Raw genomic sequence first — 25,105 nt, forward strand, 5'->3', positions numbered from 1 at the left:
AGCAATGGAGGCTTCAGCATCCTCTAATTGCTGATCTGATACTAAGTTCTGATCAACAGCCATATCCTGATGCTCACCTAAAGTCTGATCATCAGCATCTTGATGCAGAGAAGGTGTTGTTGATAACTCTGGAGTTTGAACAGCATCAGTAACAGGTGTTGTGGAAGGATTATTTGATGTTGGAGCTTCTAAGAGAAATACTTCAGACACAACCAAGTGTTGAACATCAATATCAGCACTTGTGCCTGGATCAACAAGAGACATAGATGGTGAGTTAGCCTTGTCAGATACAGCTTCCTGAGATGGAGTTGATGGAGAAAAAGTGACTGGAGCAAATTTCTTGTCTTGTGAGATCAGAGATTCCTGATCCCCTTCCTTAGCTGTTTCCTCTTCATCATCTGAAACTGGCCTTTGTGCCCTCTGTTTCTTGTGCTTCCTTGTTGATTTGGATTCCTTGGGAGTTTCAGGAACTATCATTCGTCTAAGCCTCTTGAGAAGCCTAGAACCCCCAATTTCAGAATCCTTCTGAGAAATCTCTTTCTCAGCTTCAGAAACAACAGGTTCTCTAGAAGAAACCTGTTCCTCAGAATCAGATTCATCTCTCAATACAATCCTCCTTCTCTTTTGAGATGTTTGAGGAAGATTCTTTGTCCTCTTTGGCTTGGAAGATGAAGGCTTCACAGTAGGTGCTGAAGATGAAGGTTGAGCAGTCTGTGAAGTGGAGAGATAGGATTTGAGATATGTTCTGAGGGTAGGTTGAGTAGAATGAGAGGTAGGTACTGAGGTTGATGGATTTTGGGTGTTTAGAGTTGGTTGGACATCAGAGTAAACAGATCTATAAGTATCAGGATCAGCATTTACCAGGATCTGTTTTACAGACTTAGGAATTTGTAATGGTCTAACCACTTTTTTCTTAGTATCAGCATTTACCAGGTCATTAAAGTATCGTTTTGCAACCTTACAAGGTGGGGTTTGAGTGCTGACTAAATGAGGTTCATCAGTACAATAAGTGTAAATAAGTTGACAGAATCTAGCAAAATAAACAACATCTCGATCCTCTGTCATCCTATCCCCAATAAAACCAATTATTCCAGTTGCAAAATCAAAATGAGTTTGATGAATAATAGCATACCCTATGTGCTGACTCAGAATTGGGATAGTATCAAAATTTGAACATTTATTCCCAAAAGCTTTGGTGATGCAATCAAAGAAAAAACTCCATTCTCTTCTGATATTAGCCCGTTTCAACTGTCCAAGTTTCGTCAGACTCTTTTCATATCCCAATTCAGCCATTAACTCCCGAAGGGCTGAGTCCTCTGGAATTGAGAAAGTACAATCTTCTGGAAGATGTAAAGCCCTGCGTACTGTACCAGGAGTGACTACAAAGGATGAATCACCCACTTGGAAGATAATACTGGGAGGTCCACGTTGACCACCATCATCAAAAAGTCCAGTCCTCCAAAACCTCAGAACTTGTTGGCTTGAAAAAAATTCAGGCTGTGTTAATGCATACCCAACCTCACTATGTGCAAGAAGATCTTGCACAAAGTGCAATTCAGATGGAGCGTCAGTGTGATTAAGAACTGCAGCATAGTTGTTGGGGACAAACTTAGCTCCATCAATGATTAAATCCTTTGGTGCCATGTGAAAAAAAATGAGATTCAAGTATGCCTGTTAGGTGTTTGAGATAATGTCTGTATGAAAAACCAACGTGAGAAATAAAGAGAAAGAGAGTAAAAGTAAGGAGAGAGATAAAATATGAAGAAAATAAAAGATTAAAGAAATCTTCTTTCTGTTGTACTTATACTCTAAACAAAAATGTTACCGTTGGACACCTGTCAGACATGCAGTAATAATGGACAGTTACTGGGCTCGAGAAAACAGGAATCATTACTTACCCATTTGCCTAGTTTCAAGGAAAAACCGTTCCATTTATCAAGAGAAACAGTTTTAATTCAAAATTTAAACCGTTAGCACTGATTGAATTATTTTTCACTGCATCATTAATATTCTGAAAATACATCACATGAAAATGACCAAGATAAATTAGATAAGTAAGTGCTGAAAATGAATCAGAACTTAATATAAAACAAAATTTATATGGTCATCAGAATATCAATCAGGATTTATCAACACAAGATAAAATAACTCAGAGACAAAATCTTGAAGTAAAAAAAAACTTTCATTAATATATCAAGACAATACATTTATGAAATGGAAATTACATCAATACTTATACAAGATTTTCCCTAAGCTTCTAAACCTAACATCAACAGCCTTAGTCCTAGCTAAGAAGCCTGACAAAGCTGATGATGAAGAAAAACAGGAAGAAGACGAGATTAAGTCATCTTCTTCTTCCTACTCTCGACAAACAGAATGGCGAGTCGGATGATTCGCTCTTGCTGGCGTAGAGCTTGCAGCCTTTCCTCCTCCAATCGCTCCAGATGGCGATGGTAGTCCATATAGAAAAACAAAAGGTGTGTCAATACCTCCTGTGGGGCAGAGTCCCATATCTCCTCAGGAATGGCTGTGACATGCCATTCCTGCTGCCACTTGTTAGGGCGAAAACACGCGCTAATATTCACGCAAGTATACGCGTTCGCAAGTAATATAGAATACTTTCTAGTTCATTCCCTCAGAGACTCAGACTAAATTATTGTCTAATTAACTCACTCACCAATGTATGATTACTTCTCAATGTTAAGATACTAACACTTAAAATTGTTGATTAAATATTAACTATAATTAACTACTTAATTAATCACTTAACTAACACTTCAATTTATCAATAATAAAACACTCATGAGATCACAACTTCATTATTACTTCCTTCTATTGCCATTGTTATTACCTTTAGCATGTGACAGTGATGATATTAATCGAATAACACGAAACTGATAAAAGCCAACTTTCATTGTACTAATACCATTCTACCAAGCATCCACAATTAAGATAGAAGTTGAATAGTCATCAATTATGTTGAGTTCCCATATGTCTACAGAAATTGACAACACAACGATTTAAGCACAAGTTAATCCTTTTGATTACATAGGGCAAATAAAACTGTTAGAGTTACCCACTAATCATGTACAACGTACATGAACCTATGCTAGCATGGCAAGTTCTAAATCTCAAGATCCACCGTCGCTTCACAAGAGATTAACACCCTATCTTATATGTTCGCGACGCACATAAGACGAATACGCACAACTAATACTAGATATCATGCAATCATCACACACTAAAGTACTAAACAATTAACTAAAGAATTCCATAATAAATCCGTTGCAACCCCATGATCACGATTAGCCCACAATAGCACTTATCGTCATCATGGGTTCATATGAAATCATGATAAACAAACACAAGAAAATAATAACTAAACTAATTATATTAAAACAGAGTACGTCACAAGAGTAAATAAGTTCAAAGCAAGAAAACTAGCATCCAACGTTACAACGAAACAAGAATCACAAGAAGATATGCTTCCTCTTCGTTGCGGTGTGCTAAATCGGTCTTCTTCCTTATCTCCTTCGCTCCTTGCGTAAAAACACAATCTTCTTCAATCCACCCTTGTGAAAACGTCTCAAATCTACTTATATAATAGTCTCATAAAACTCAGATTACATAGAAGTGGAAACCAAACAGAAGTAGAAGTCCTAAAATAATTTGTCTCTTTTCCCGACCCTGCGCGGCCACTCAGCCTAGCTGAGCGGGCGCTCAGACCTCTACTAGAAAAATTCTGATTTTGCTCCGTTTCTTCGCCGTAATCTGCCCGTTTCTTTCCTCTCGTAATGGTGAACACATGCCAAGGCTTATTCTTGATGATTCCTCCCCCGAAATGCAACTAAAACCCTGAAATGCATAATCACTAGAAAAACGCATCAAATACACAAAATACTTGATTTCAAGACACCAATTTAAGCCATTTTAAGACGCTCTAAGTGGTATAAAATGCCACTTATCACACCCCCAAACTTAAATCGATGCTTGTCCTCAAGCGTCACAGACTCAAAAACAAATAAAAACATGCATGAATGCAATCTATATGAAAATGCAGCGATCCCCCTTGCTACAATTAATCAACCAAATTGCCACATCCCAACGAATGCAGTTAGACAACTAAAGATCAATAAACTCATGCAAACGGACATACAGCCAGAAACGTGGTGTGTGCAAATGCTTAACAGATATGCTTCAGAACTAGACCAATTACTATGACTAGACTATCCTCAAGGCAATCCTACGATTATACAAAGAATAAAAAATTCTAGGCACAAAGTGATATACAACACTACAAGAACTCTGGAGCTTACTACGAAATCGTGCTTTTTATTTACAACTCAAATGCTTATTTGACCGTGCAATGAGTGAGGTCCACAAAAGACTTATACAATGGTATCCATGTAACGAGCGTTAGGTTAGCGGATCCCAGACTCTAAAAGCCTTAGGTCACTAGGCACAAAGTCCCCTAAGAACTTAATAACTCGAATACCAAAGAGCCCACTCTTGATCAATTATGCAATTTTTTTTTTTTTTACTTCTGAGCAAGTGCGTTTCGCTCCATCTTGCTCAACCCTAGACTACTCGCACCATATGCGAGCCGGCTACTAGCCATTTGACGCCTAGCCACAACTAGCAACAACTTCCATATTTTTTTTCTCCCAATTTTTTTTCTTTTTCATGCCTTTATCACTAAGAACCTATAATTGAATTCTAAGCATAATAAGTAGATTGACCTTGAAAACAACCAAATCATAACAATAATCTAGCCCTTACGCATTCTCTAAGACTTAGTGGACTTACAATTGTTTCTAGCATGCATATCAACCTACACAACTTAATATCACTTTAATGCTATCACTACACTCACATCAATATCACAATTCAGTCGATAAATTATTGCAAAAGGGATCATGGTACATGCATGAGCTACATGACATTCATAATAAACAAAAAAAACTATATGGCATAAATTATGCAACTCTATGAACTAAACTATCATGAATATGCAACTAAATGACACACACACAATATTCCTTAACTACCACCCCCAAACTAAAAATCTTCACTGTCCTCAGTGAAAATAGTAGAAAGGAACACAGGGTATACCTACTCGGAGTCATCATCATCATCACCCTCAGTGGGTGGAGTATCAGGCGGCGGGTATGCAGAGTCCTCACCAAAAACTGGCCACTGGATATCAGCTCCAAGGCCTCGAAAAGCAGTCCCTAACGCAAGGGTGAGCTCCTGAGCAAACCTGCTCTGCGTCTCATACATGGCATCCATCCACCGTGAAAGCCTCCTATACTGGGCATCAACCATCCCAGCACCCTCCTGAGCTCTCGAAGAACCAGCCTCATCACGCCCTGGCCTAGCCATAGTAGCACCTCGTGTTGGACGCCCTCCTGGAAGATGATAACCCAGGCCATGCTCCTGAGGCTCACCACCGGTCCACTCCTGCATCCCATTCAGAGTGCCAGAATCAATCGGAGCTGCTGGCAACTGCAACTGCTCATGAGCCGGCCAGTTCACTCCCACTGCTCGGCATAGCTTCGTAACCGTAGATGCATAAGGGATGTTCATATGCTTTGCTCCCCTCAAAAACTTCAGAATTCCTTGGTAGATAAACTCACCAAGGTCCACATAGTATTCCTCATTCAGAATTCCCCACAACAACTGTGCTCTCTCAACTGTGACCTCGTGTGCATGCGAAGAAGGCAAAATATTAGCACAAATAAATGCATTCCATGCACGGGCATACCTGTTCATGGCGATCGCCGGAAAGTGACGATACTCATTAGTGCCGGTCCTGCAGGTTCAAACTGTGCCCGGTCGACAGAGAGTCGCACAAATCAAATCCAAGTCAAAATCCTCAGCAGTCTTTTCATTCCAGTTCTCCTCCTCGGGCTTCCTCTCTCGCTGTCCAATCACACGGCGAATCGCCGCAGGATGATAATCAACCGTCAGCCCTCGGACCACAGAAAACCCATTCTTTTCAGCCTTCGCGTTCGCGTAGAACTCGCGAACAACGCTTATCGGTACCGCTTCGGGTGACTCACAAAAAGCTATCCACCCCTTCTCTGCAATCATGGGCAGCAACTCACCATCCCTCCCCGATGGTAAAAACCCCCTCTCCTTCAGAATCGGCTTCCCTAACAGCCTAGTGTACTCCTCCTCCGCGGCTCTGTCAGTTAACCGAGGCCTTGCAGCAGTACCCCTTGATGAATCAGCAGTAGGAACTGTGCTGCTGCTTTCAATAGTGCGTGCTCTCTTGGGTGCCATTGATTCGTGAGGAAAAGTGTGTAAGAACTGATTTTTAATGTTTGTGAGAGGGTTTAAGTGTAGGAAGTTTTGTGGGAGATATGTAGGATAGGTGTATGTATATATAGGGTGTGGATTAGATTAGGGTTTGGAAATTAAGGGGTAACATGATGGGGTAGTGGGACAAATCGTGGGTTTATGGGCTAAAATTGTTTTTGTGTGTTTTTTTTTTCTGAACTGTAAAAAAAAAATTCTGGTACTCGACCCCTGAGCGGTCGCTCAGCAAAACTGAGCGGGCGCTCAGCTTGCTGCGCGGTCGCTCAGCAAAGCTGAGCGGGCGCTCAGGGCTGGAATTTTTTTTTTCAACCCCTGTTTTCTGATTTTTTTTGTGTTTTTGGATAGGTTATTAACTTCTAAGGGTTCCCGTAACAACAATTCATGGGTTGCCTCCCACGCAGCGCTTGTTTTTCGTCATTAGCTTGATGTTTCGTACCCTTCTCAAGTGGTCAACAAAATGGCACTAACCACTTCTCGGTTTGCCATGTCCCCATAGTAGTGCTTCAACCGCTGACCGTTAACCTTGAATGCATGGTCCGGATCATTCTCAAAAATTTCCATCGCTCCATGTGGAAACACCGTTTTGACAATTAAAGGTCTAGACCACCTTGATTTCAACTTCCCAGGAAAAAGTCGGAGCCGAGAGTTGAATAAGAGAACTTGTTGCCCTGGCACAAATAACTTTGGATGTAGCTTCCTATCGTGCCACCTCTTCACCTTTTCCTTATATATTTTGTTATTTTCGTACGCTTGAAGTCGAAATTCATCAAGTTCATTAAGCTGAAGCATTCTTTTCTTACCAGCTGCATCTAAATCCAGGTTCAACTTCTTCAATGCCCAGTAGGCCTTATGCTCAAGCTCCGTAGGTAGATGACATCCCTTACCGTACACCAGCTGAAACGGTGACATCCCAAGTGGAGTTTTGTATGCTCATCTGTAAGCCCAAACAACTTCATCGAGCTTTAAAGACCAATCCTTCCTGGACGGACAAACAACCTTCTCTAGAATGCGCTTTATCTCTCTGTTAGACACTTCCGCTTGACCATTTGTTTGCGGATGATAGGCAGTAGCTACTCGATGATTCACACTAAAACGCTGCATCATAGAAGTGAACTTACGGTTGCAAAAATGCGATCCTTCATCACTTATGATTACCCGAGGTGTGCCAAACCTTGTGAAAATTTGCTTATGAAGAAAATTTAGCACTGCCTTTGCATCATTTGTCGGTAAAGCTTTAACTTCGACCCATTTTGAGACATAATCGACTGCCAGCAAGATGTATTGATTATTGCAAGACGAGATAAAAGGCCCCATGAAATCGATTCCCCACACATCAAAGACCTTGACTTTAAGCATCACATTTAATGGCATCTCATCATTCCTTGACAAATTTCCCACTCTTTGGCAACGATCACACCTTAAAACAAACTGATGAGCATCCTTGAACAAAGTAGGCCAGAAAAAACCTGCTTGCAGAATACGAGCTGCCGTCTTCTCACCGCCATAGTGTCCACCATAAACCGTGGAATGGCAGTCTCGTAATATCCCCTCCGTCTCACAGAACGGGATACATCTCCTGATGATCTGGTCAGCTCCCTGTCTAAACAAATATGGTTCATCCCACATATACCACTTCACCTCATGCAGAAACTTCTTCTTTTGAGCGGATGTCAAATTAGGAGGCATTATATTGCTGACGAGATAGTTTACAATATCTGCAAACCATGGTTCTTCCTCCTGAATTGCAAACAACTGCTCATCCGGAAAAGATTCATTGATTAACGTCTTATCTTGTGAAGTAGAATCGGGATTCTCCAACCTAGAGAGATGGTCAGCTACTTGATTCTCAGTACCTTTTCTATCTTTGATCTCTAACTCAAATTCCTGAAGTAAAAGCACCCAACGAATGAGTCTCGGCTTCGAATCCTTCTTGGAAACCAGATAGCGAATAGCTGCATGATCAGTGAATACTGTTACTTTCGTACCAAGCAGATAAGATCGAAATTTCTCAAAACCAAAGACTATAGCCAAAAGCTCCTTCTCAGTAGTGGTGTAGTTCAATTGGGCACCATTTAAAGTCTTACTCGCATAGTAGACCACATGGAAGAGATTTTTCTTGCGCTGTCCCAGAACTGCACCTACCGCATAATCACTTGCATCACACATCATCTCAAACGGTTCTGTCCAATCTGGTGCTGTAATAACAGGTGCAGTGATCAAACTCTTCTTGAGAGTCTCGAATGCTGCCAAACATTCATCATCAAATTTGAAAGGCACATCTTTCTCAAGCAAATTGCAGAACGGCTTAGATATCTTTGAAAAGTCCTTGATGAATCGCCGATAAAAACCCGCATGACCAAGAAAACTACGGATTCCTTTCACAGAATTAGGTGGGGGAAGATTTTCAATGACTCCCACCTTGGCCTTGTCCACCTCCAGACCCTTGCTAGAGACCTTATGTCCAAGGATAATGCCTTCACGCACCATAAAATGACATTTCTCCCAATTGAGCACCAAATTAGTTTCCACGCATCTTTTGAGTACGGCGCGCAGACTATTCAAACATTCATCATATGAGTGTCCAAAGACGGAGAAGTCATCCATGAACACTTCGACATTATTTCCAATCATGTCAGAGAATATAGCCATCATACATCTCTGAAAGGTGGCCGGGGCGCCACATAACCCAAACGAAACTCTGCGAAAAGCAAACGTGCCAAATGGACAAGTGAAGGTAGTCTTTTCCTGATCCTCTGGTGCAATACAAATCTGATTATACCCGGAATAACCATCCAGAAGACAAAAATACTCATGACCCGCCAATCTGTCAAGCATATGATCAATAAATGGAAGAGGGAAGTGATCCTTCCTTGTGGCTTTGTTCAATTTTCTATAATCCATGCATACTCTCCATCCTATAACTGTTCAAGTAGGGATGAGCTCATTCTTTTCATTTGCGACCACAGTGATACCTCCCTTCTTATGTACACATTCTACGGGGCTCACCCACGAGCTGTCAGAAATAGGATAAATGATGCCTGCATCTAGCCATTTCAGAATTTCTTTCTTCACCACCTCCTTCATGATGGGATTCAGTCTTCGCTGCTATTCCACAGTTGGCTTACTATCTTCCTCTAGCAGAATTTTATGCATACAATATGAAGGACTTATCCCCTTGATGTCTGCTATGGTCCATCCTATAGCCGATTTGAATTCTCTCAAAATCCTTAAGAGCTTGTCTTCCTCACTACCTGAAAGGTCAGATGAAATAATAACAGGTAACGTAGATGAATCACCTAAAAAAGCATACCTCAAGTGCTCAGGTAATGGCTTGAGCTCCAAGGTAGGTGCTTCCTCTATTGATGGTTTGAGCTTCCCTTCAGCGTTCTTAAGGTCAGAAGTACCAAGAGATTCAAATGGTATGTCCAGCTTTCGCTTCCAGGGAGAAGCGTTCAGATATTGTAATTGCTCGTTGCTATCTTCATCATTGCTGTCAAAATCCCCCACTAAGGCCTTTTTCAATGCATCAGACATTAGCATGTGATCGAGTTCCGAATTAACCGCAGAATCAATCACATCCAATTTTAAGCACTCCTCATCTTCTGTAGGGAATTTCATTGCCTTGAATACGTTGAAGGTCACATCCTGATCTTGGACCCGCATAGTAAGTTCCCCTTTTTGTACATCTATCAAGGTACGACCAGTAGCCAAGAAAGGCCTTCCCAAGATTATGGGAATCTTCTTATCTTCCTCAAAATCCAGAATAACAAAATCTGCTGGAAAGAAGAGCTTATCCACCTTGACGAGCACATCCTCAACTATGCCCCTTGGGTAAGTAATGGAACGGTCAGCCAATTGTAGCGACATGTATGTGGGTTTTGGATCAGGCAGATCTAGCTTTTTAAAGATCGACAACGGCATCAGATTAATGCTTGCTCCCAAATCACAAAGGCACTTGTCAAAAGTCAGATTGCCAATGGTGCAAGGAATGGTGAAGCTTCCTGGATCTTTCAGTTTTGGTGGTAACTTTTGCTGCAGAACAGCGCTGCATTCTTCCGTGAGAGCAACGGTTTCAAGGTCATCCAGTTTCACCTTCCTTGAAAGAATAGTCTTCATAAACTTCGCATAACTGGGCATTTGTTCCAGAGCCTCAGCGAAAGGTATATTGATGTGAAGTTTCTTGAACACCTCCAGAAACTTCCCGAACTGTCTATCCAGCTTTTGTTGCTGCAATCTCTTAGGAAAAGGTGGTGGAGGATAGAGCTGTTTCTCCCCTGTATTAGCCTCAGGCAGAGTGTGTTCAACAGTAGTCTTCCTTGGTTCCGCCGCTTTCTCCTTTTGCTTAGATTCTTCACCTCTAATTTCAGCTTCTACTTCTTTTGCCTTTTCAGCATCAGCTACTTTTCCAGACCTTAAGGTAATAGCCTTGACTTGCTCTTTAGCTTCCTTCCTGCCTGGTACTTCCGTGTCACTGGGAAGAGTGCCAGGTTGATGATTGAGCACTGCATTGGCTAATTGACCGATTTGATTTTCCAAGGTCTTGATAGAAACCGCCTGACTCTTGCACAACAGCTTAAGTTCCTCAAAATCAGCACTAGTAGGTGCAGCTGCACTTCCCTGTTGAGGATATGATTGCCTTATAGCATACTGCTGCGGTTGCTGGAATCCAGGTGGGTTAAACTGTTTACTCACTCCTTGCTGATATGGTGGCTGAATAGCATTCTGATTATTCCCCCAGCTGAAATTTGGATGATTTCTGTTGTTAGGATGATAGGTCGCTGGCACAGGCTGCTGTTGTCGCTGATAATTATTCACATACTGAACAGATTCGTTGACAAGAAAACACTGATCCGTAGCATGAGAACCTGCACAAAGCTCACAAACCATAGCTATTTGATTAACTCCATACGTAGCCAGAGAATCAACCTTCATTGATAGTGCTTGGAGCTGGGCTGCAATAGCGGTGGCTGCATCAACTTCCAGAATACCTGCTACCTTGCCTGACGTCATCCTCTAAGTTGGGTTTTGATGCTCATTTGCAGCCATCGTCTCTATAAGATTATACGCCTCAGTATAGCTTTTAGCCCATAAGGCGCCTCCAGCTGCTGCATCGAGCATGGGCCGAGATTGGGCCCCCAAACCATTATAGAAACCAGTGATCACCATCCAATCCGGCATTCCATGATGTGGACATTTTCTCAACATTTCCTTGTAGCGTTCCCAAGCTTCGCACATAGATTCTGTAGGTTGCTGCGCAAACTGAGTAAGAGCACTCCTCATAGCAGCAGTCTTTGCCATCGGATAAAACTTCACCAGAAACTTTTGCGCAAGATCTTGCCACGTAGTGATGGACCCAGCTGGTTCAGAATGTAACCAGTCTTTAGCCTTGTCCCTCAGTGAGAATGGGAAAAGCCTCAACTTGATAGCCTCATCAGTCACGCCATTATACTTAAAAGTGCTGCAGATCTCGACAAAATTCCTTATGTGCATGTTGGGGTCTTCAGTTGCCGCTCCTCCAAAAGAAATAGAATTCTGCACCATCTGAATAGTGCCCGGCTTGATTTCAAAGGTGTTAGCTTGAATAGCCGGATGAAGGATGCTTGACTGAATGTCATCAATTTTAGGCCGAGAAAAATCCATAAGAGCTGGATCAGCTTGAACAATACGATCTCCCATATTTACTGGTTCTTTCTGCTCAGTTCCTGAATCCGAATCCTCAAAATCTAACTTCTCCGGAATATCAAGAACTTCGTCTGTCTCCTCAGCTGTATCTAAAGTCCTCTTGCGAGCACGAGAACGAGTTTGCATAAACGCTTGCTAAAGTACCTGAAACACAACCGGAAAAAATAAGTAACTACTACGTCCTAATCACTGAGTCCTAATGACCAATGATGGTAAGTACATAAACTAAACAAATACGCCGAGTCCCCGGCAGCGGCGCCAAAAACTTGTTAGGGCGAAAACACGCGCTAATATTCACGCAAGTATACGCGTTCGCAAGTAATATAGAATACTTTCTAGTTCGTTCCCTCAGAGACTCAGACTAAATTATTGTCTAATTAACTCACTCACCAATGTATGATTACTTCTCAATGTTAAGATACTAACACTTAAAATTGTTGATTAAATATTAACTATAATTAACTACTTAATTAATCACTTAACTAACACTTCAATTTATCAATAATAAAACACTCATGAGATCACAACTTCATTATTACTTCCTTCTATAGCCATTGTTATTACCTTTAGCATGTGACAGTGATGATATTAATCGAATAACACGAAACTGATAAAAGCCAACTTTCATTGTACTAATACCATTCTACCAAGCATCCACAATTAAGATAGAAGTTGAATAGTCATCAATTATGTTGAGTTCCCATATGTCTACAGAAATTGATAACACAACGATTTAAGCACAAGTTAATCCTTTTGATTACATAGGGCAAATAAAACTGTTAGAGTTACCCACTAATCATGTACAACGTACATGAACCTATGCTAGCATGGCAAGTTCTAAATCTCAAGATCCACCGTCGCTTCACAAGAGATTAACACCCTATCTTATATGTTCACGACGCACATAAGACGAATACGCACAACCAATACTAGATATCATGCAATCATCACACACTAAAGTACTAAACAATTAACTAAAGAATTCCATAATAAATCCGTTGCAACCCCATGATCACGATTAGCCCACAATAGCACTTATCGTCATCATGGGTTCATATGAAATCATGATAAACAAACACAAGAAAATAATAACTAAACTAATTATATTAAAACAGAGTACGTCACAAGAGTAAATAAGTTCAAAGCAAGAAAACTAGCATCCAACGTTACAACGAAACAAGAATCACAAGAAGATATGCTTCCTCTTCGTTGCGGTGTGCTAAATCGGTCTTCTTCCTTATCTCCTTCGCTCCTTGCGTAAAAACACAATCTTCTTCAATCCACCCTTGTGAAAACGTCTCAAATCTACTTATATAATAGTCCCATAAAACTCAGATTACATAGAAGTGGAAACCAAACAGAAGTAGAAGTCCTAAAATAATTTGTCTTTTTTCCCGACCCTGCGCGGCCGCTCAGCCTAGCTGAGCGGGCGTTCAGACCTCTACTGGAAAAATTCTGATTTTGCTCCATTTCTTCGCCGTAATCTGCCCGTTTCTTTCCTCTCGCAATGGTGAACACATGCCAAGGCTTATTCTTGATGATTCCTCCCCCGAAATGCAACTAAAACCCTGAAATGCATAATCACTAGAAAAATGCATCAAATACACAAAATACTTGATTTCAAGACACCAATTTAAGCCATTTTAAGACGCTCTAAGTGGTATAAAATGCCACTTATCACCACTCGGCACAGCTTAGCTCCATATTGAAGTTTTGGTAGTTCAAAAACATGTTGTATCTGACCATTGTGTTTTTGAAAGAAGAAGTATGAAGATAAGTGTGTGAGAAGAATTTAATGGAAAGACAGATGTGAAGTGGCTGCTTATATAGGCAAGAGAATGCCAGGAGACGCAAAGAAATTGAATGCTGACAGATAGAATTAATTCTACCTCGTCTCCCTAGACTTTGAAAAAGAATAACATTCATTGTAAAGAGGAATCATGGTTTAAAACGCACAAGAAACAAGAAACAATGGACTGTTCAAGTACGAATACCATTAATCCTAATCATAATGACTATTAATCTTCCACTTCAACATATTCTAGTTCGAACTGAGACTGTTATCAAATTTTATTCACAGATAAGCCAAGTAAAGGATTAGACTGAGAAATCAGAACTTAGACCTATACCAGAACTTAACAGTCATCAGAACATAATTTCTTAACTCGAAAAAGAAATGCCCATTTTAGTAAATCCTCATACAAGTTCGGATTTATAGACTTCAGAACTTAATCATCAGAACGTGTAACTAGAACTTGTCCTCAGAATTTGTGCAATAATGACACAATGACTGTTTATCTAAAATAACATAGACCACCACAGAAATTTTCATCATTCAGATGGAGTGATTAGTGTGTGCATTAAGCTGAATAACAGACAAAGAGTAAAGTCTGATTCACTTCAGTACATCTTAGAAATAAGGCATAACTAAAATTTTGCTAAAGAGCTGTCATTGTACTGAAACCTACTGATGAATGAGTTCATGCTTGAGTCCACCTCAACTGTTTTGTGCTAATTTTATGCATCTTTTGAAATTCTATTTTACAGTGGCTTCTCAGTGTAAGTGAGTCACGACTGTTTATCAGAATTTATGCTATTATCAGAGTATTTCTCCAGTAATCATAGAGTGTGAAAAGTCACCAAGAAAATATTTTGCTTTTCTAATGCATATCTACTTAATACCAGCAATGCACTTGGGTCGCCCCTTCCACATTTTTACTCTAGATCTCAAAGGAGTACCTGATTTTATTCTTTGATCTTTTTGCTTTTTCTTTTGATAAGTGAGGTTTATCAGCACTTAGTACATTCAGCAGTTTTACTAGTATCAGAACTTAACAGATGAGTAGCAGTATTCTAATTTGTGACTTAGTAATAAGATATACAAAGTAAACTTAACTAAGCTCAATTATCAGAATTTGCTAGTGTCATAGGATTTCCACTGAAATAATTACTTCTTACATGGAATCATTTGTTTATTGAAGACTACTAGGTCAGTATCTAGCACAGTTATCCTCATAGGATCGAATAGTTACTTGAACAGACATATCACTTATCAGAGTTTAGAAACATATATCAGACAACAGTCAGTACTTAAAGACATTTATCAATTAAGCACAGAATACACAATCAGATTAATTCTGTAAATACTGAGCATAAAGTCTGACAACACAGAACAAGACTAAGCAGATTTAGAGAAAGAACCTGAAACCATTCCAAGTTCATTTACCAATCTTGTAAAAGTAGCTTCACACAGTGGTTTTGTGAAGATATCTGCTAGTTGTTGATCTGTGGGAACAAAATGCAATTCCACTGTACCTTCATCCACATGTTCCTTGATGAAGTGGTACCTGATGCTGATGTGCTTTGTCATTGAGTGTTGAACTGGATTACCTGTCATAGCAATAGCACTTTGATTATCACAGTGAATAGGGATTTTGAAAAATGTTAACCCATAATCCAGTAACTGATTCTTCATCCAAAAAATCTGTGCACAACAGCTTCCTGCAGCAATATACTCTGCTTCTGCAGTTGATGTGGAAATTGACTTTTGTTTCTTGCTGTACCAAGAAACCAATCTGCCTCCAAGAAATTGGCAGCTTCCACTTGTGCTTTTCCTGTCAATTTTGCAACCTGCAAAATCTGCATCTGAGTAACCTATTAGTTTAAAATCTGATTCTCTAGGATACCATAATCCCAGAGCAGTTGTTCCTTTAAGATACTTAAAGATTCTTTTTACAGCTGTTAAGTGAGGTTCTCTTGGATCTGCTTGAAATCTTGCACAAAGACAGGTAGCATACATGATATCAGGTCTACTAGCAGTTAGATAGAGTAGAGAGCCAATCATACCTCTGTAGTCAGTAATATCTACTGATTTACCGTTATCCTTATCCAGTTTTGTCGCAGTGGCCATTGGAGTGGATGCACTTGAACAATCTTGCATTCCAAATTTCTTCAGCAAGTTTCTGGTGTACTTGGTTTGACAAATAAAAGTGCCTTCCTCATTCTGCTTGACTTGAAGGCCCAGAAAATAGCTAAGTTCCCCCATCATACTCATCTGATATCTTGAATGCATTAGCTTGGCAAACTTTTTGCAAAGTTTGTCATTTGTAGATCCAAAAATGATATCATCAACATAAATCTGGACCAGAAGTAAGTCCTTTCCATGGTTGAGGTAGAACAGTGTTTTGTCTATTGTCCCTATGTTGAATCCACTTTCCAGAAGAAACTGAGCTAATGTCTCATACCATGCTCTAGGAGCTTGCTTAAGTCCATAAAGTGCTTTATCAAGCCTGTAGACATAATCTGGATGTTTGGTATCTACAAAGCCTGGAGGTTGTTCAACATATACCTCCTCCTCCAATTCTCCATTGAGAAAAGCACTTTTCACATCCATTTGAAAGACAGTAAACTTTTTGTGAGCAGCATAAGCCAAGAATATCTTTATGGCTTCTAACCTAGCAACTGGTGCAAATGTTTCATCATAATCAATTCCCTCCTGTTGAGAATATCCTTTTGCAACCAGCCTTACCTTATTCCTTGTAATTATGCCATCACTGTCAGTTTTATTTCTGAATACCCACTTTGTACCAACAACAGATCTATTCTTTGGTCTTGGCACTAGGGTCCAGACTTTGTTTTTTCCAAATTCATTCAACTCTTCCTGCATTGCTTGCACCCAATCAGCATCTTGAAGAGCTTCTTCCACTTTCTTTGGCTCAGTCTGAGAGAGAAAAGAATTGTAAAGACATTCATTTGAAGTACATGTTCTAGTTCTGACACCTGCATCAGGATTTCCAATTATCAAATCAGGTGTATGTGATTTTGTCCACTTCCTTACAGATGGAAGGTTTTCTCTAGAACTGGATGCTCCCCCATGATCCATGCTATTTTCATTTTCATTTTCTGATGCCCCCCCTGAAACTATGCTCTCTGAGTTGGATTCTTCAGTATTTAGATTTTCAGCACTATCAGAACTTGGCTTATCAGAACTTGACGAATCAGAACTTGAAGAGCCAGATGCATGTTCTGATGTTTCTTGAGATGTGGTAGGATCTTGAGTATGCTCCCCCTGCATAGGTGCATCTTCCTTTGACGTAGTCTCCACAGTTTCAATAACATCAGAGTTTAATCCATCAGAGTTTACAGTATCATGACTTAGACTATCAGGATTTTCTGTATCAGAATTTGAGTCTTCATTTTCAAATCTCAGCTGATCATGGTCAATGAAATCTTCAAGACCAGTAATCTTTTTGTCATCAAAAGAGACATTGATAGATTCCATGACCACTTTTGTTCTCAAATTATAGACTCTAAAGGCTTTTGTGGAAAGTGGATATCCAACAAAGTTTCCTTCATCAGCTTTTAGATCAAACTTTGATAGCTGTTCAGGATGAGTCTTGAGAACAAAACACTTGCATCCAAATACATGAAAATATTTCAGATTTGGCTTCTTTTTCTTCACCATCTCATATGGTGTTTTTCCATGCTTGTTAATGAGTGTTGCATTTTGAGTAAAACAAACAGTCTGCACAGCTTCAGCCCAGAAATAGGTTGGAAGCTTTGCTTCTTCAAGCATTGTACGTGCAGCTTCAATGAGAGTTCTATTCTTCCTTTCAACAACTCCATTTTGCTGTGGAGTTCCGGGAGCAGAAAATTCCTGCTTTATTCCATGGCTTTTGCAGAACTCTTCCATTATCAAATTCTTGAACTCAGTGCCATTATCACTCCTTAAAACTTTCACAGAATATTTGACCATTTTATCCAGATGTTTGACATGATCAATCAAGATAGATGTAGTTTCACTTTTTGTGTGCAAGAAATACACCCATGTGTATCTGGTGAACTCATCCACTATGACCAACGCATACTTCTTCTTTGCAATAGACATGACATTTACTGGAACAAATAGATCAACATGTAGTAGATGATAAGGCTCAAGAATTGATGATTCAGTTTTGCTCTTGAATGAAAGTTTCCTTTGTTTGGCCTTCTGACAGGAATCACAAAGACCATCAGGAGCAAATACTGACTTTGGCAGTCCTCTCACAAGATTTTTCTTGACCAGTTCATTTATATTGTTGAAATTTAAATGAGAGAGTTTCTTATGCCAATTCCAGCTTTCTTCAATTGATGCTCTACTCATCAGACAGATTGCAGAACCATCAGTACTTGTTGAAAGCTTAGCTTCATAAATGTTACCACGCCTGTATCCTTTCAGAACAACTTTGCCTTTAGATTTACTCACAATTTCACAGTGTTCTTCAAAGAAATCAACATGATAACCTCTGTCACAGATTTGACTTATACTCAGTAGGTTATGTTTAAGTCCTGAGACTAGAGCTACTTGTTTAATTATGACACTTCCAAGATTGATATTGCCATATCCCAATGTTTTTCCAATGTTGCCATCTCCATAAGAAACACTTGGGCCAGCTTTCTCCACAAAGTCTGATAGCAGGGCCTTATTTCCAGTCATATGTCCTGAACATCCACTGTCCAGAACTAAAATATTTTTCCTGTTGCCCTGCAATCACAAAGACCACTAATTATTAATTTTAAGGACCCAGACTTGTTTGGATCCTTTGGCCTTATTAAGTTTGTTAACATTTGCAGCGGATTTAGCATCAGAGTTTATGTTAACATTTTTCTTATCAGAACTTACACTATCAGACTTTGAATCAGAATTTACACTAGAAGGAACAATGGAAACTTTCTTCAAAGAAGGTTTTATTTGATAATAATCATAGTACAAACTATGATATTCCTTACAAGTATAAATGGAATGCCATAAACTACCACAATGAAAACAAGGATTTTGTGGTTTGTATCTAACAGACTGACTCTTAACTCCTGATTTTGAAGGTAAGGAGTTAATATTCTTATTCTTCCTGCAAAAAGAAGCCAGATGGTTAGAACTTCCACAGTTATGACATGTTTTCCTAGGAGCATCAGGAACTGGTTTATAATCATTGCTTTTATTCACACCTTCCTTTCCATTCCTATTTTTCCTAGGTGATTTTACCTTGTTTGCATTCTTGACATCTTTCAGCTTATGCTTAAGCTGCTTCTTTGTCATTAAGCCTATGTTCACTTCAGCTGTCTTTTCCTGTTTTAGTTTGTCAGAAGTTGATTCCTTTGTAACTTCTGATTTTTCATTTTCAGACTTTACAGTTACAAACTTAACAGGTTTTAACTTTGCCTTTTGCTTATCAACAGACTTAATTTCTTCAGTTCCTTTATCTTTCTTATCTTCTCCATAACCTAAGCCCTCTTTCCAGTTTCCACTACTTAGCAAATTTTGAGTTGTTTTGCCAGAGTTAGTCCAAGTCCTGATAATCTCTCTTTCCTTTTCTAACTCAGTTTTTAGAGATTCATTTAATTTTAGCACTTCATTCCTAACATAAAAAGCATCATCTCTATCCTTCTGAGTTTGATGGAACATGACTAACTCTTTTTCTAAGAAATTATTTCTTTTCTTAAATGCAAGATTTTCAGAAGTTAATCTTTCACATGTTAAAGTTTGATCTCTATAACTAACAAACATGGTTTTAAGATATCTTCTCAACTCATTAATATCATCAGTATGAAAAGCATAAGTAGTCTGAGGTACCTTTGTTTCAGCAGCTTCAGAACTGCTCTCAGCACTTTCTTTATCAGCATTTGCCATCGATGCATAGTTTTCCTCACTTTCAGAGTCTGAGGTGTCTGTCCAGCTTTTCTGCTTTGTGACAAGAGCCTTACCTTTGTCACCCTTTACCTTCTTGCAGTCAGGAGATATGTGGCCTTTCTCACCACAGTTATAGCATTTAACATTGGTGTAATCTCCTCTGTCAGACTTTCCTCCTCTGCCTTCAGATCTTCTGAAATTCTTTTTATCAGAACTTATGCCTTTCCTGGAAAACTTCTTTCCCTTCCTGAACTTCCTGTATGCAATCTTTGTGATTCCTTTAACCATAAGAGCACACAGCTTCATCATCTCCTCATCAGCATCAGTCTCAGGCAAGCTTTCAGAATCTGAGTCATCATCACTCTCAGAACTTGATGACTCAGTATCAGACTTTATGAAAAGAGCTTTACCCTTGTCTTTCTTTGAGGAAGCTGCTTTGGGGAATTCTTCTTCAGCCTTAAGAGCAACTGTCCTTGACTTTCCTCCTTTCCTCTTGCTTCTTTGTTCCATCTCCAGCTCATGAGTCTTGAGCATTCCATAGATTTCGTCAAGAGTTGTTTCATCAAGATTGTAATTGTCTCTTATTGTCGTTGCCTTCAAATCCCAGCATTCGGGAAGAGCTAACAGGAACTTAAGGTTTGAATCTTCAAGATAATACTCTTTATCAACCAATGACAAATCATTCAAAAGTTTGACAAATCTATCATATAAATCATTCAATGACTCATTAGTCTTTGAGTCAAAGTGTTCATACTCTTGAGTGAGTATTGTCTTCCTGTTCTTCTTAATTGTGTCAGTTCCCTGACACCTTGTTTCCAGAGCATCCCATATTTCCTTAGCAGTCTTGCAGTTGATTACCCTGTTTGACATTACATTATCAATGGCACTATGCAGTAAGTGTCGTACCTTAGCATCCTTAGCAATTGATGTTATGTCTTCAGCAGTATAATCACTCTTCTCTTTTGGTACGGTCTTTGCTGTTTCACCTGCAACTGCAACAGCGAGCTTGGTTGGTTTGTGAGGGCCTTCCTTGATTCTATAAAGGTATTCTGGATCTGTTGCTTTCAGGAACATGGTCATCCTTACCTTCCATATGGGATATTCAGATGGTCTCAGTATGGGAACTCTGATGGTCTCATACCGACTCTGAATTTGTGTCTTTGGTGATTCCTCAGTTTTGGTAGGCTTAGTTGGAGTTTCTGTGTCCAACATGATTGTGTTTGGATCTTTAACTGTATGTATGTTAACAGATAGGCTCTGATACCAATTGTTAGGTCACACACACACTGTAGAGGGGTGAATACAGTGTATAGAACTGTTACCTCTCAGTGATGAACAAATATCACGAGAGCTGCTAGGGTTACAATGAATAATCTTCTCTAATAATGATAACACTTATAGTGTAAACCCTATGTCTGTGTTTATATACTACACAGTTACAAGATAATCGCTAATTGATATGGAATATAATTCTGCTTCCTAAAATATATCAATCAGATATCTTTTCTTCCAAGTATTCCATTCTTTACGGAATTCCTTCTTCATGCATATCTCTTCTTATGTTTATCTTGATCTTCTTTCCTTTAATCAGCTACTGTCCTTATCTGATTGTCCTTCAGCACTTAAGTTCTGATATTTATCTTTTGATGATTATCTCCTGATAACATAAGTACTGATATCCTTAAGTCCTGACTTCCAGTATAAGTATTGATCAACAGTTAAGTACTGATTTATCCTGTTCAAGTAAGATCTGAAAGCTAAACATAAAACATATTAGCCATGACATTATCAAATATATCTAACAGAGTTCGTTTTAAAATTTTAGGGATCGAGTGGGTATTTTATCTACGTCTAAAAGTATATTTCGTATTTTATCCAGGTTCACCTTGGTCATGGGTGAGTTGTGAAAATATTTTAATATAGTAATTACCGACTATTTTATTACGTGTTAAATGAATAATTATGTGTTTATTATTATTTAAAATGCTGCTTGCCATGATTTAACATGCAGTAGATTTGTGTGTGGTCCTGTAAGAACCATAGTATTTTTCGGATATTTGTTACGTGTTTAAAATGCATTTAACTATGAATTATACGCGGTCTGGACGCGTGTTAAAGTGCGTTTATTTTGTGGTACATGTTTTATCTCGTTCTACGTGCATTTGCATATTTTATATTTATTTTCGGGGTTTATTGTTAATTTAGAAAATATTTTGTTTTTTTCCAAATAATGATTGGACCAGGCCCTTACCGAGGCGTCAAAACCCACAAAATTAATATTTTCATTTTTATAAAATCATGGGTATTTCAAATATCCATTATTTTTGCATTTTTGAAGCATTCATAATTTTGGGGGAATTTTGGCATAAATATTGTATTTATTTGAAAATGTTAATTTTCAAGGTATTTACCATAAATATTATTTTTGAGCCTAATTGTTTTATTTAAAGGATAGAAATATCCTTAATTGATTTTACTGATATAATTTTCGTGGTATTATAAATAGTTGAAAAGCATTTTTTTATTTTTTTTATTAGAATTTTCATAATAATCTAGAAAATCAAATATATTTTCTGAAATTAGGGTAGGGGTTCAATTTTTGTTCTTAAAATTAATTGATTATTTTGGGATGACCTGGAAAGCGAAACCTATCATGTTTACAGTCGTTGTGAAGCTCTTGAAGAGTTCAATATGTTCATATCATCAAATCAATCGAAGGATTTGTAAATTTTAATTTCGAATTTTAGGGTTTTTGTCAAAAATTAGGGCTTTTTGATTATGCATCTTTGGCTTGTTTTGATGCATCAAATAGATTCTACATGTAGTTCTCAGTCGATTACTTGTGGTGAACGCAGATGCAGCTCTATTCGAGGACTAAATCAATCATTGGCTTGTTGTGAACGTAGATGCAACTGTATTCGAGAACCAAATTTTAATGCCACACCATTGTCATTCGTGATCATTCAGCTTAACTTGTTCAAGCCATGTCAAAGTGTTCCCTCGATAAATCATCTCTAGAATTAGCAGAGGTATTGGGCATTAGAGAAGCTTTTAGTTGGCTAAAAATAACAGTGTGTCGAATGCTATAGTCGAATCCGACTATTTCCAGGTAATTCAGTTAATTCGCAGTTCCTTCTCAAGTTATTCTTAGTTGTGAATGAGTGCAGGCACCTAATGGAGAACCTAACAATCCAGAATGTTGTGCTTTGTTTAGTTAAGCGGTCCGCGAACATAGTAGCTCATTATCTAGCGAGATATAGTTGTTCAATGACCGAACATAATTGGGAAGCGGGGAATGTCCACTCTGCTTTTTATTATGTGCTTTGTAAAGATTTACATAAATAATAAAATCTTTAATTTCCATGGCAAAAAAAGTCGTAGTACATTATGAACTACTAATTTTGAATACGAAAATAATACTAGTTGGGCTTCCTTATATGTAATATAAGAAACTTAATCCAATAAAAATATGAGAGCTTCCAACCCAGTCTTGTGGAGTATTTTAAGCAATCAGGTCTGAGAAGATAAAGAGCAAGGTGCTAGAATTAGGAAATTTTAAGATTAAATTGCACTTTATTGGACCTATTTTTATAATTTTGCACGTTAATGGCTACATATTAAAGGTTGCCAAATATGTCGCTAAATTATTATTTGACACATTTAAGGGGATCAGGTCAAGTATCATTAAATTATTCTTAACGGTGTTAGGTTTTTCAGTAAATATAAACTTGTTAGTTATGGAGTCATGCCTGATAATCAGAAGCAAACTTATCCACATGAAAACTCTACGAGTTTATTATATGACATTTTAACTAAAGGATCCTGGTCATTGGAAAAGTCAATTTTAGAACATGATAATGTTTGTAGCTCCTATAATATTATAAATGTAATATTTGAAATAAATCTGGTATGACCATGACCTAAAATTCATGATGAAGACATCAGAATAAAGGATTTGCAGTAATGAAGTGAAGATCTCACTAAATCATGACCGAGAAGTTCAGATTGAACTATTCGAGAAGTCACTGTCTAAAAGAGTCTAAAATGAACTAATTCGAGAAGTACAAAATGAACTGATTCGAGAATTCACCATGTCCAGAAGAGTTTAAAATGAACTGATTCGAGAAGTACAAAATGAACTGATTCGAGAATTTACCGATTCGAGAAGTAGACAAAGGTGATTCGAGAAGTTTATGACACTAATTGAAAAGTTTGCAACTTTGCATTGCTGCCTAAAGAAGTATGCAATACCGAATCCAAACATCTGTTATAACATTGCTGCCTAAAGAAGTATGCAATACCGAATCCAAACATCTGTTATAACTGACTAGACAAGTTCAGTTTTCTAACAGACTTCTATGAGTTATCGAATTCGGTAATCTTGAGTTTCATTACATGACAAATCATTGAAATATTTTTAAAGATAAAAAAGATAACCAACCTGTCAATATTTGAGTTAGGGGTGAACACGGGTTGGGTCGGTCGGGTTAGAGGTTATAAAATGACCCAACCGAATTAATTTGGGTTTTTAAAAACTTAACCTATTAACCTAAGAAAATATTTCGAACCCTACCCTACCTGTTATATGTTGGGTGGTGTCGGATCGGATTGGATTGATCGGTTTACACGTGTATTTAGAACTATCCTGATATCGTCTATCATTTTTGTAAAATGATCTCAAATATTTAAGATTCGAACAAGTTTTCTCTCGGTAGTGTGTAATTTATTAGCAGCTCCCTTTTCAGGTAATTTAAGTTTATCAGATGACTTCAGTATTAGTTAATATAACATGAAATATTTAGTATCAGGAATAAAATTACAGAGAATGAAAGCTTATAGAAAGTAGAGATAAAGACACTCAAACTAAGTTTTAAAATGAATGCACAATGTATAAACTATACAATAGAGTAAGATAAAATGCAAATAAAATATTTGTAGGTAAAGTAAATTTTTGTACTGGACTGGAACATGGATTCTTTTATTACTGGACTTTGGGCTAGGTTATTTAGTATATGGGCCTACTCATAAATCTATAATATATATATATATATAGGGCTGAGTTCTATGGAGTCCACCTTTTTATCGGAGTCCTCGTAGTCCATCTACGTTCTGCAAATAAAATATATTGTAAAACGTGTTATTTTGCAAAACATGTTACACAAATAGCATAACTTCAACAAAATCATGCAAATCTCATATATTTACGGTATAATATGTATGTTCTGCAATATGTTCTGCAACATGAACATTTATGTTCTGCAAACTAAACATGTTTTGTAGAATATATATTTTTGCAATGTTCTGCTTGTAAAATGTATGCAATCTACGAGATTTTTGATAGAATAGTGATGTTTGTCGAAAAATAATATGTTTTGCAATATTTTAAGCTATATTTTACTTGCAGAACATATATGGACTCCGAGGACTCCAATTAAA

The 25,105-nt window shown here is 38.2% G+C and overlaps 1 non-coding gene across 1 annotated transcript; it reads left to right on the forward strand.

Annotated features, from left to right (window-relative positions):
* Positions 1-11,497: 11,497 nt before the first annotated feature.
* LOC141681343 (small nucleolar RNA R71) lies at positions 11,498-11,604 on the forward strand. The gene has a single exon (XR_012558783.1). It is a non-coding gene; the product is annotated as a small nucleolar RNA R71 (small nucleolar RNA).
* The last annotated feature ends 13,501 nt before the right edge of the window (positions 11,605-25,105 follow it).

The sequence above is a fragment of the Apium graveolens genome, chromosome 8, assembly GCF_009905375.1.
Source record: "Apium graveolens cultivar Ventura chromosome 8, ASM990537v1, whole genome shotgun sequence".
NCBI lineage: Eukaryota > Viridiplantae > Streptophyta > Magnoliopsida > Apiales > Apiaceae > Apium > Apium graveolens.